Below are 13,868 nucleotides of genomic sequence, written 5' to 3' on the forward strand. Positions count from 1 at the left end.
TTGTGTGTCGGGCAATCGAATTCAGCACTAATGTGAGGATGATACGGTAACGACAGCCACTTCAAAACCATTCTGCCTCCCAGGTAACTGCCAGCACATCGGGACACGCAACTCCACCACGGAAGCAACACCGATAACCCACTACAGATGCACCATCACACACTCCTTAAACACCACTCTGACAAACAACCATTCAAAGAATGTACTTTACCACCTGGAGCGTTCACATCTGCACACATCGCCAATGTAACCAAGCAACCTTGCTCTGCTCCCCATGCTGCTGTATTAGTCCACTAGCCATTGGCTAGTGGTAATTGACTCTTTGCGAGTGAGAAATGGTGGGCTGTCTGTATGTATAGACTCAAACTTGCGAGTGGTTTTCTTTTTTTTTTTTTTTCTTTTTTTTTTTATGACTGGCTAGTAGCTTGCTACTTGAAAATGTTCCCCCTGCTTTACCCTACCTCTTACAGATACTAAATTGTCAAGAGATCAGAAGGTGTGCCATATAAGATTCAGTAACATAAGGAAGCATAGCATTGATGTTTGCTTATTCTCCTGTGGACGGACCAAGCAACGTCAGTGACCGGCAGCAACAGTTGAGGATGTTGGCTCTGCAGAGGTTGGACCTCTGTACAGGAATTTCTGGTGCATTGGCTGGCAGGTGAAGTTCGATCTCTACCTGTCAAATCAAGTGATATGGGGCCGAGGGAGGGCCAGTGCAACAATATCACAATTGACGGTCTCTGTGGCCACTAACCGGAGGAGGACGAGGGGGACATTATTTTGTCCTTAAACATCAAATCCGCCCCATTGCAAGGGATTTTTTTTTTTAATTGTGCGAAGTTCATCACTTCTAGACACTCACATTTTCACAATTAAATCAATGCGAAATTCCATTATTTGCGCTGGTTAAACAGTGAAACATGTATTTTACCCCCCTCTGCAATTTGGGCACTCGACTACCTACCAACTTAGTACAAATATTTAAGTTTTGATTATTGAGGCCTACGTTAATACGTATTGAGTTTATTTGAAAAATACATAAATTGCATAGCAAAGCAAACTAAGACTTTGTAAATCCTTATAGAAGCATGTTCAGCCAAAATAAATCATTGTAGATTTATTGCCCACATATTGCACATAAACTGTGATGTGCCAGAATGCACAATAATTCGAACCGTAAAAATCTCCTGTTTTACAACACTTTCAGCAGTTTTAAGGTCTGTGTATATAGATTGTTTGTGGCCAACTTTCAGCTGTTTGTTCTGCATGATGCTAAGAACCTTTGACGAGCTACATAAATGCAACCATGTTTTGCTTTTCAAGCCAATCTACATCCAAGAAACAAGCTAATCTTTGAAGGGGAGCCCGATGCCTTATTCTGTTTAACTGCAGGGGAAGGGGGCATAGATTTTCTAGGTAACTGGAGCTGCGTGGGGTCGTTCACTTGGGAAGGTTACATTATACTAATGGACATTGTGTGGCAGCTTTGTGGGTAAAGAAGACACTGACGCCCAAACTGCTTCAGGTAGGTTTATTCCATGCTCCAGAGTACCAGGTAAGTGGCATGCGACAGACACTGGCACATCCAACACTGACCAGCACCCAGATTGAACTGACTCTCACGGAGCAGTCGCACCAGTCGGACCACCTGAACTCACTACATTCCACACACAGTGTAATACATACCCAGAGCAAGCCTACAACACAGTGCTTAAAAGTAAATAAGACCAACTATAGGCGTACGTTTGGACGCATACGCTCCAGCCAATCCCTCTACACTGCACGGTGTTACCAACAGCCAAGATGGTGCTAAATTTGCATCAGAAAGGGAGAAAGTAAATTACCGCTCAGGATGTTTTGGTTGTCTTCAGACCATAGTAGTGATTTATAGAACACTTCCACCTCTGAATACAGCGCATATTGACCACCGCAAGATAAGCCAAAAGACACTGTAAATGTCATGCTGCAGCCTATGTTAACCTCCATGTGCACACATTTCAGCTGCTTATAGTGTACAACAATGTGTTTCTTCTCACCGTTGCTGCTTGGTGCACGTGCCCTGCGCCGTGCTTGATACTGCTCACTGCAGTGAGGTCGCAAGGAGGAGCTAGGGCCCGCACCACAGACCCTGCCCCCACCCACGCCCCTCCTTCATGTTCCAGTGCTTGTTGGCGCCACCCTCCTTCTAAAACCCCTTTTAGTGCTAAAATGGTTGGGCCCCTTCCCCCACAGTGCACAGGGCCTTTTCTTTTGGTGATTTTGGTATTTCGCCATTCAATGCCTTCTAACGTTTTCTCCTTCATTAACCCCCCTGAAGTGCCAAGGACGAGGTATCTCGTTGTTGGCAACAGTGAGGTAATCCCGAGGACGAGATACCTCGCCCTTGGCACTTAGGGGGTTAATGGACAGACCTGTATTTTTTTCCCACAGGAAAAACTGGTTAAGTAGGTGCCGCAACTGGGAAACTGATCCTGCTTCTACACCGCGCGTATCTGGCGTGATCTGTTGCCACCAGTTCAATGCCCTTTACTTCCTCGATTGTTCGATACAGTAGTCCTGAACTTTTTTCTGAACGATATTTTGGATGTATTAGACATCCATAGTTAATTCTAATCTGATTGGTTTTTAAAGTTGACACTACATGTCTAACCCTTTCACAGTTTGATACTCTGGATTAGCCTGTTTAGGAGAGCCCTTAGTTTTAGCTGGTAAGGGATCTGATGTTCGGGAAACTGTGATTGGCCTGGGACGACCCCATTTTAGAAAGCGGGATTGGAGCATGTCTCCTCCTTTCGCTTCCCGTTTCGACTTTTTATCCCAACGGCTTCCTTCTCTTCCCCGAGTGCTTAGAAGGTGAGCATCCCCCAACCCACTTTTTTTTTTTTTTTTTTTTTTTTTTTTTTCTGTGGATTTGTGTGCACACTATCGGCTCCAGTGAAATCGTAAGCCCTGTGGCACCTGAATAACCATGTTTCACCCTGTGAGACCCCTGCATTGTTGAGCCACTTTCCGAGTCCTGCTGGAGCGGCGTTGTCGGGCTGCTTGCACCTTGTGCCAAAATGACTGATCGTGATGGCTGGAGATGAGACCCTCCCTGGCCGGCCCCTGCAAATATAGGCTTGTGGGCCCGCAGGCGATGGGGTTTGTGCGTCTGCCAATGTCTGGGCACACTGGAGGAGCGCTTACGGCCCTGGAAGCCTCTAGCAGAGCGGTTTGTGTGAGTGTGTTGATTCGAGCTGGATCGTTGCTTAGCCTCGCTCTTGTGGGCCGTGGCGGTGCACAAGTTCGGCGAGCCTCCAGGTCCCCACCCACAGATCAGCAGGCCTGCTGCTGTGGTTGTGCCCGAGGGTGGCTGGCGGCCGTTATGTGGTGGCCTGGTTACCCTTAGTGTCTACCTGGGAGTGGTAGGCGGCCCCGGATTGCTGAACCGCACGACGGTGCTCAGTGTCTCTTTTCTGAACTGAAGCCTGTTATATCAATCCCAGGATGCTGTGCAGCCTGGCGAGGATACGTGCCTTGCTGCACCAGTGGGGCGGTAAGCAAATGATTAGATTGCACATAACTGGGCCTTTGAGTGGTAGTATGCCATTGGTTTGAGTGATCACAGATCACTCTTGATCTACAGAGCAATTGGACGTTAATCGGGACAACTTGTATCTCCCGGGATTATTGTTGCCCCTATCCTCTCTATTAACTAGTGAGCACTGTTGCCCCTATCCTCTTTGCTAATGGACACTGGCAACTTCCTGGTACACTGCTCCTGTCCCCCCCCCCCGCCCCAAATGAGCCCACATCAAGCAAGACATTGGAGGGCATGCTGTGATCACTAAGGGGTTTTGGAGGCGAATGCCCAGACATTACTGTGATAGTGAAGAACTGACACTCATGCTGGAAGTCTCTGCTTGCACCTATCCTCTCTGCTAACGGACACTGGCAACTGCCTGGTGTGCTGCACCCCTGGGCCCACTTCACGCAGGGCATTTTTTGTTTGTTTGGATGGCTTGCTGTGTTCATAATGGGGCCTTTGTGGTGAACGTCCCAACATTACAGGGACTGAGCAGAACCGACACCTATGCTTAAAGTCTCTGGGTGATGACATCCTCCTGATTCGTCTGCGCCTGCCTTGCTGCTAGGCCTCCTGGTGAGTTCATTGGGCAGTTTCTCCGTCCGTCCTCCCCCGTGCCCTCTCCCCCTCTCCTTCTGTGTGCCCTCTCCCCCTCTCCTTCTCTGTGCCCTCTCCCTCCATGGTGCTCTCCATCTCTCCTATTACCTATCCTACCTCTTTCAAAGCCTGGAAGGAAAAAGTTCAGGAAAGATCTCCTGGTCTCCCACCCAGGGCTTACCAACGTTGACCCGTACGTCGATGCTTCTTCCAGGCAGACTGTCACTGATATCCTCTTTGTCGCTCCCTCTCCGAACCTTTGGACTCCCATATGGTCTCAGTCCTCTCCCCTTTCGCCTGTTCACCCATTATGATGGAACCAGAAGGGAAGTACTCTTGGCACTTTTCCCATCCTCTAGGTGCCTTATTAATGTCTACCAGAATGGCACTGTCATGGCCCACAGCTCTTAGCCCAAGCTCCTCCTTGTTGATAGGTGTCTTCCGTCTCCTCAACTTCCTCCCTTCTCCTGCCACTCTTGCCATTCCTCCTTCTGCCACCCCTCTGGCCCTTCACCACCTCCGGTGGGTGTACCACATCCCTGTACCAGTCCCGCATCTCTGGGGCCACCAACAACATAGCTGAATTCTTCAAAATCTGCAAGGAATTTGCCAATCCTACTGTAGTCTTCACATCTCCTCTGCCATCCCAGACCCTCTGCACTGGCCTCCCACTTCACAACCAAAACACTAGACATCCTATCCTCTCTCGCTCTACTCCCTACGCTTCCCCACTCTCATGCCTCCCTTAGCCCCCCACACCCCTGTCTTTCCTATGCTCCATCTCGCCCATAGCACCAGTTGAGGTCTCTTAACAGGTGCTTCCCCTGCTTCTCCAGAACTATCAAGGGCAACATTTCCTCCTTTGCTCCAGCCTTGGCTAATTTCTGCAGTCATTCCTTTTGTCACCGGCTACTCAAGCACTCTTGTGCACCCTCTTCTTAAAAGGCCTTCTGCTGACCCTTTCCTTCACCCAAGCTCAATTACCCCCCCCCCCTTCCAGGGTAAACTCTTGGAGACGTTGTTCATCTCCCAACTGATCCACAACACTGAATCTTGTTGGTTGTCTCCATGACCATCAGATTGGCTTCTGTGCCATAGGCACAGAAACTGCTCTAATCTCGATTCCAATTACCCCTCCGTTCTCATCCTCTGCCTCGATATTTCCTCTGATACAGTGAATCCTCTGTGATACCCTTTGCATCACGGACCTGGCACTGGATTGGTTGACTACCTTCCTATCTGACCGACCTTCTCTGGTCCAAGTGGGTCCGTTCTTCTCCTCCATTTTACTCTCCACCTGCAGCGTCCCTCAGGGCTCTATCCTTTTGCTGTGGCTCTTCATCTACCTTGCCTGATCTCCACCTTCTCTCCTCACTTCCAGTGTTATGCGGATGACACGCAGCTCTCCTTCGAGCTTCCCTCCACTGCTCCCTCCTTACTGACTGTGACTTCTATTCAAGCATGGTGTCCTGCTAATGATCTCTCCTAACAGTAAGACTGAGATCCTTCTCGTTGGATCACTGCTCCTGGCTTCCCTCCTACTCTTTGGCTGCCCTCAAAGGGACCCTCACCCTCTTGTGAGGCAAAAAACCTTGGCGTCATCTTCGACTCCTCTCTCCTCTCCTCACATCGTGGACATTGCAAAGAAGGCCGACCTTCAGCTGCACCTCAAGGGAATTCTCACTTTCCTCAACCCCCCCCCCCCCCGACACTCAATGTCTCCAGAGCTCTGGTCCTCTCTAAGGCAGACTACTGCAACATCCTCTTACTCAATCTACCTTTAGCCTCCCTTGGCCCTCTTAAACTAATCCAGAATTGGCTGCAATACTTATTCTTGAGCTCAAGCCCAGGAATCGCATCTCTCCAGCCCTAAAATCTCTCCACTGGCTCCCAGCGGCTGGGAGGATCAAGTGCAAGGCCCTCTGCATCATCCACAAGGCTTTATGGGGCCTGGGACCCTGCTACAGCCAATTCCCTCTTCCCTAAATACCTCCCTGCGAGAACCCTTCGGTCTTCTAGCTCAAACTATTTGCAGATCAGTTGCTTTACCAAGCAGAGAGTGGCGGGTAGATCTCTCTCTTCGGGAGGAGCCTCCCTCTGGAATGTGCTCCCTGTCCCACTCGGACTTGAGCCGGATCTCCTTAAGTTCTGGAAGCTTCTCAAGACCTTCCTTTATCTCTTCTTCCTCTGCCCTATTGTCTGGCTGCCTGGTCCCCTCTGAGTATTTCAAGGCATCAGGCCCTCCTCGCCCAGTCAACTCCAGCACCCCGGTCTCTGACATTCTCCCCCCCCCCCCCCAACACACATATGACTCCACTCTGCCCAGCACTTCCATCCCAACCTTGCATAATCCCTTCCACACTGACCGGATATTTTGTTGTGTGAGAGTGAGTTAGTTCTGGCATGGTCCGTTGATCGTTGAGCGCTTTGTGACCGTAGTGTTATTTGTTGGCCATTTGTTTGTCTGTTTTGACATTGCATGGCATGGCGCGTCAAGCTCCCCCTCCCCCCTTACTATTACTGCACTTGCACGATCCGATTGACACACTACCTAGTAGGACTGGTATTGTTGTTTGCCTGTCCCCCCTCATCCACCTACCTCCCCCCCCCCCCCCCCCCCTTTTGCCCTGTGGTGCCTTGAAACCCCCATGTGACATAGAGGTGCTTTAACTAATAAATAAAATTAATCCATATTGGGAAATAACTAGGGGTGTGGCCGGAGGTTGTGCCTGTGACCTTTGTATCCACATAGTGGCGCTGACTAAGTAACCTGTCTGATCAGAAACGCATTTCACTGTGCATAGAGGGGCCTTAGTGACGAATGGTCTGATCGCCCTGGCATCCTTCAACGTTTGAGTGAAAGCTAAAATGCTTGGTTCTCTTGTCCAGATGTGGTCTCCCTCGGTTGTCTACCTCGGTTCTCACTCGAGCTCGTTGTTGGGAAAGGGCGTCTGATGCACAGTCGTGCATATTGACAAGTCACCGTGTCCCTTGGCCACAGTCATGGGCGAGAGGTTAAACTACACGTGAGCCTGATGCCGCGTGATAAGCAGAAGGCGCAATGAGTCTGCACTTTCTATGCAGAGTCCGTGTTCCGTCAGAGTGACTGAGCAAAATAACCGCGCTTTTCCCGATGTCGCCAGTTACACAATGTGTTCGGTTTGTTTGTGCTGAAATAAGCAGCTCTTGAAAGCAACTTCTCTAAATGATACTTGGGTCGGAAGTCAAAATGCAAGCCTCGTCTTCTAGTGTTGCAGAGCACACCAAACCCTTCTAACCCGACCCCAAAGCCTTCCAATAAGACTTTGTGCATTGATGGTCCAGAAGTGCACAGCAGGTGCATCTACCTGGTCAATCAGTGTGGCCATTCTATTTATTTTACATTTTTTAAAAGAACTCACACTTGTTTGGTTTTTTTAGGTGCATAATTGATTTTGCTTGTCTTAGTTGCTTACCACGCTTAAACACCCAAAGGTTTCTAAGTGCAGACCTGTGGAGCTTTGTGTCGTCTTGCTTCCAAGGCGCGCATGTTGCCGCTGAGCTATCCTCCCGGGACAATTATACCCACGTGCTCCAAAGCAATTTCCATACCAAGCAGGTTCCTATACACGGTCATTCACAGTGCAGCAGATGTTGCCATTCCCATAACCAGCTCTACCCAACCGTATTTGATAAGCAAATGGCAAATTCTATCTGGCATCAGCCACGAAGCGTGCTATATCACTGGGGAACAAGGAAGTAAGGAAGAGTGTGCTGCAGATCTCACTTCTAGGTGAGATGCAAACTATAAAGCATCATGGCTCATACTGCAGTGACATGCATTTACCTGCATACTAATGCTCATTTATACGTATTTCCAATCGCACAGAATTAAAGTGACGAGGCGTGTTTTTAGGGCGCCGAATGTAGCTCCTGGAAGTTCCTTGTATCACGCGGGCCCCACCTTTTACAGAGTTAAATAGCAGTCATTTCGATCCTTGCAGCCACTGGCAGATGCACATGTGTGCACCCACCCCTACACATTCAATATGGCTACCCACTGGGCACACCCATACGGAGCCAACCAAAGGCATACGTGCAAGCACCACATGCAGAGTCGCATAACCACATGGGCAAACTCCCACTCAGCCAGGGTGAGTGAGGGAAGAAGTTCCATGCCGTAGAATCTTTGGGAGGAGAGGTGACTGGACCTGGGATGGCTGGGCCTTTAGAGTAAACTGAGGTACTTGGGGTTCAAAACCTCGTACACGCAACGCGTTGTTTGGTTTCCTCCCCTCAAAACAGTACTTTAAGTGCAGATTATGCACCAATGAAATCCATGTGTTTATTTATTGGCGCAACAAGACAAAAAAAATGGGTGTGAATGGGGAGGTGCTGGGAGGAGACAAACAAAAAACGGTCCTACTAGGGCTTGTGTCATTAGGATCATGCAAGTGCAGTAACCGGAAGTGCAGGGGGTGGAAAGGGAGGAGGGGGAGGAGGAGGAGGGGGAGGAGGAGGGTGCTGGTCGAGGGTGCTGGTCTGGGTGCAAAATGGGCCAATGTGTCAGGGCAATGCAGAGTGTGCAAGGGAAAGAAGATCCACGTACTAGTGCGAGGGACGGGTTTGGAAGGGCTGAAGGGGTGCAGGCCCAGCCAGCCTAGTGCCCAGGGTTTGATATTGATATTTTATTTCTATTGCGCTCGTACACAAGTGTTTCAGAGCGCGCAAGGCAAGGGAGGGGAACAGGGGAGAACAAAACAACGATCTTACTAGGCCCAGTGACATTGAGAACGGGCAAGTGCATGGAAGAGGCCGAAGTGTAGGTGAGGGGAGAAATAGGCAGGCAGAGGGAATTCCTAGCACAGTAGCCCAGCCACACTAGATTAAGAGTAGACGTACTGCACCAAGCCCGTACAATTTAGACAACGCATCCCAAACAGATCTATGGAATGCCCTGTGCTCTGTTCTTTAAAGTGTAGCACCAACACTACTTTTTGAGGACCTTGTACGTCACTTATCAAAATGAATTTTCAATTTTGAACGGGTTGGTTTGGGAATGAGTTTGGGAATGAGTTTGGGAATGAGTTAAGAGGTCAAGTGAAATGGTATGGTCCAACACCTATTAAGCGCAAAAACATATTATCTCATCCAGGAGGCATCATGGCGCTGAAACGGGTGGGCCAAGAGGACCCAAAGACAGAGAAACAAAGCGACCCACCCCCACAAGAAATGACAACTATGGGGGGGGGTGGAGGATGGGGTAGGGGAGAAGTGAAATGTACAGCAGAGGAGGTATGAGATGGCTGGGGGGGGGGAGATCCTAAGCTTAGCAACATATCAGGAGAAGGAGGATGTTGAGGAAAAATGGGTTGAGGGGAAGGGATAAAGGCTGAATGAAGAAAATGGAAAGCTAGAAAGAATGTGGGTGATACACCAAAGCGATCTGGGGGAGGGGGATACATGTGGAGGTAAACCAATGAGTTAAATGGAAAGAGCAGGAGGAGTCCAGGGAGAAGCAGACTGGAAACCAATGTGAGCAGATGCAGGAAATCGTAGATCCACTGCCTGGTGGGAAAGGATGGGAAGGCCTGTATTCTGGAAGGAACTGGCAATTGCCGGTAGGCAGAAGAAATGGCGACTTGGGAGTGTAGAAAACTGCGCGTATGAAGTGAGAGGAGGATGGCGATATGGGAGACTGGGGGAGATGAAGGGGACTGGTCTTGGGGAAAGATTAAATGTAAGAGGCAGACTGAAAGAGCTAGCAAGAAGAGGTGCTCCCTGAGAATACGCGAGGCTGTCCAGATGGAGAGGGCGGGAGTATGTTGGGATGTGAGAGTAGAGTGAGTCGATTGGAGGCATGAGAGTGGAAAGTGTTTCGAGTGGGAGGTACGATAGTGGGAGTGAGTGGCGAGTTTGTGGCAGAGGGCTGGGTAAGCAGCTGGTGAAGGGGGTAGTTGCAAGTGACCGTTTGAGTAGCGAGCATGTAAAGAATGGTGGGTAGAAGATATTTTGTGTGGTGGGGTTTATTTTTTTTTTTTGTGGGCAACAGCATAGATTTGCCCCGCAATGACATAAAATCCCTTCCCAAACACATAAAATGCAAACCTACAAGGATATCCCCACGCTTCAGTCATGTCACTTAAGTATTCCTTACTCCTACCCAACTGTCCTTAAAATGAACCGGTGAATAGCTAGTGGCCCTTTGAGGATAACCGGTCAGAGGTTCACTTCATTGTTGATGTGAACTGTGATGAATTCTCAGTTGCAGAAGAGGGAACTACTGATATTCAAAAGGACATGGATTGGACCCCTTTAAAGCAGGCTTGCCTTCCTATAATCGTGTGTTGTATTTTGCCTTTTTTAAAAAAAGGTCTCCCACGCCTTCTTTGATTCCCTTTTGGACCATCCAGGTTTTAAGGAAGAATTCCTTGGGTCCTTTTTTGGGAGCGTTGATCCCATGATAAGTGATGACCAAAGGTAAGAACTCCAATTAGGGTCACCTTCCAACATGGAATAATGCACTTCAGTTTATTGAGGGAATGGGAGCGACTGTAGTCTGGCCCATGGTGTGTCTGGGATGAGGAAGTCTCTCGCAATTGGGGAGTGCCAAGCAACTTAGTGAGTTGCTGCCCTGGTGTAAGGGGGGCTTCCACTCCATGGTCCCCCTCCCCCACCCATTCTACTTTTCTTCTCAGCCTTCCTGTTCCTCCCATGATTTTGACGCAGCAAGTCCAGGTGCCAGAGCTGACTCAGCTGACCGCATTGTTTCGGATTTTCCAATGATCTCCACCTAGCCAAATCCCTGAAATTCGATATTTGGCTATTCCAGTTTGTTGCCATGACACATAGAAGTGGCCCTTTGTGGCCTTTCTGACTGTCTACCATGACTTCTTTTCTTCACCTCAAGGGATGTCTCCTGTTTCAGCCTCCAATTCTGAAATTACCTGTGTCTGAGGTCTGCAACCTTTGGCTCCCCAGATTTCTTTAAGCAAGACTCTCCCCACGCCCCCCCACCCAAACCCTCCAGATTTTTTGAACTTAGACCCCTCACCATAGACTATCTTGGTAGTGCTGATGAGCGCTTTAGTCAGAAATATCTGGAGAGCAAAATGTTGCAGACTCCAATCCTAGTTGTTCCTGGGTATCCAAGAGACCCTACACTGACTTCTGAATGTGGCACTCCTGAAAACTCCCATTCCTTCCATGTTTTTTTTTTTTTGGTGCCTTTTTAAAACATTTAATGTTAATGTATTTGTGCTTATACAGCGCTTATCGCCAACGTGCTGAACCGTAAGTAACAACTGTACAAAAGGAAGTAATAGTCAAACCAATAAAGAATGCTTGACTAGTACTATGGAAGAAAGAAAATGCATTTTCAGATATGAAAGAGTGGGGTAAGAGATTGAATAGGAAGAGAATCCTAAAGAGAATCCTAAAGTTTAGGAGCCTAAGGGGACAGGACGAGCATGAATGGGCACATGGTTGATGTAGGTGATGAGAGGGGAAGCGGGGGGGGGGGGGCAGACAGGAGAAGGTGACTGAGAACCTAGAGGCTGTGATGGTTGGTACCAGGATACAAGAGAAGAAATATAGGGCGGAGACATTCCATACAAACATTTGTAATGGTATGAGAGTTTTATAAAGAGCGTTGTATTACCCGGAGGTGTCATGGCGCTATTAAGGTAGCTTGTCAACAAATACTTAAGCAGTCCACCGAGTGGTAAATCAAATGGGTAAGTTTTAAGCAGTTTATGACATGAGTAGATTGGATTTGTTGCGAAGTGTGGCTGGTAGGCGGTTCCAGATTCTGGAGACCTGTACCAAGAACGTACAACCACCCTCTCTCCTTCCTGTACTTCGGGATGATGGGGTTTCTTGTCCACAGTAGATCTAATAGGGTGGCACAATCTGTATAGCTGGCATTTGGATGCCGTTAAGGTGGCCGTGGGAGGATGGAGGGTTTTATGGACAATACACATGCTTTCGAATATAATCCTTTTCTGGATCGACAACCACTGTATTGATCGGAATGCTGGTCTAATGTGATCCTGTTTCCCGGTCTTCATTAGAAGTCTTGCGGCTGAGTTGTGTAGTCTCTAGATGCATAATGGTATGTTTTGGGAGCCCAAGGTAGCAGCCATTTCCATAGTTCAGTCGTGAGGATGTAATGGAGTTAATTACTTACCTTGTGAGAGAAAGAGAGGAACTGGACGATGTATCTGATTTTTCTTAGCGTTAAGCAGGTTTTTGTCACTGAGAAGATTTGATTTTTGTTTTAGACTAAGCTCCTTATCCAGATGAAACCCCAATTTATAACCACAGGTTTAGGGTCTGGGCTTGTGCCGAAAGAAGTTGGCCAGCAGAGATTTGACCAGGTATTGGGTTTTTTTATTTATCAGCAATATTTGTTTTGCTGGGATTGATTTTCTTTTTTGTAAGTTAGCGTCCATCCAATCTTTGATGGAAACCAAGCACTTATTTATTTCAGGTATATTTGGGTCATCTCCTGAAAAGTCCACCACGATTTGTGTATCGTCTGCATAGTTAAAAAGGAAGACCTTAGTTTTATGTAAAAGGTCCATTAAAGTTTGTAAGTAAACATTGCAAAGAATCGGTGAGATGTCCTGAGGCACATCAAATTTCACTGGTTGGGCTCGAGATACAAAGCGACCTTTTGTGTACGGTTAAAGAGGAAAGCACTGGTCCATCCGATGACCGTCGCTGTGATGCCAAAGGTGGGCAGTCTGTTGATTTAACATTTGATGGTCAATGGTGTTGAATGCTGCAGAGAGGAACAAAAGAATTCTGGCACTCGTTCTGTCTTTATCCATGGACTCTTTCAGTGTTCTAAGATGGAAATGGAGACTAGTTCAGTGCTCCTTTGGAGTCTAAAGCCCAGTTGGGCACAGCCCAGGATGTCTGCGTTTTCTATGAAATCATATATCTGGTGGACTGCTATCCTTTCTGGTCAGGAACAGGAGCTGGGAGATGGGATGGAATTCGTCACATTTATGTATGCCAGTTTGTGTTTAAATACATTGATTCTATCTCATTGGTACGTTGCCATTTCCTTTCCAAGTTTCTTAACAATGCAAAGAACTTGGTATTGAAAAAGGAACTCGAAGGATGTCCTCTGAGTGCCTGGGTACTAGAATCAACAAGAGTAAGATGACAGATAAAGCGAAGAGAGGAATTCTAGATGGTGAAGGGGGAACGCTGATATCGGGTAAGCCGCGAAGACGAGAACAGTAGTAATCCATGCATGAAAGAAGAACGCTACAGACCAGGAACTTAGTTGCACTGAAAGTTATGTGAGGGCGAACCTTGCGGATGTTGAATAGTGAAGGCGACAGGCCCGGAGAATAGATCAAATCTGCGAGGAAAAAGAGGGCGATTGGTTGAATGCGATACGGAGAAGTTGAGCGGTAAATACGGTGTGGGAGAAAGAATAGAACTGGGGCTAGGTGGAGGCATGTGATATGACAGAAAAAACAAAATGTCACACTTTGATACATTAGGATGGAGAAAGTTTGCTGAAATCCAGAACTGGAAGAAAGAAAGAAAGAAAGAAAGAAAGAAAGAAAGAGAGAAAGAGAGAAAGAAAGAAAGAGAGAAAGAAAGAAAGAAAGAAAGGCAGGCAGAAAGTTTGGAATGCAAGGACTCTGGAAAGATGAGAAGGGAAAGAGAAATTGTGTTTCTTCTGGTAGGAGGTGTTAAAGGA

General features: G+C 47.9%; 1 protein-coding gene across 1 annotated transcript in view; it reads left to right on the top strand.

Annotated features, from left to right (window-relative positions):
- Positions 1-13,868, top strand: part of CREG1 (cellular repressor of E1A stimulated genes 1) — a 67,764-nt gene that overhangs the window by 16,163 nt on the left and 37,733 nt on the right. The gene's annotated exons all lie outside the window — the stretch shown is intronic.

The sequence above is a fragment of the Ambystoma mexicanum genome, chromosome 7p (assembly GCF_040938575.1).
Source record: "Ambystoma mexicanum isolate Mex_15411 chromosome 7p, UKY_AmexF1_1, whole genome shotgun sequence".
Classification (NCBI taxonomy): domain Eukaryota; kingdom Metazoa; phylum Chordata; class Amphibia; order Caudata; family Ambystomatidae; genus Ambystoma; species Ambystoma mexicanum.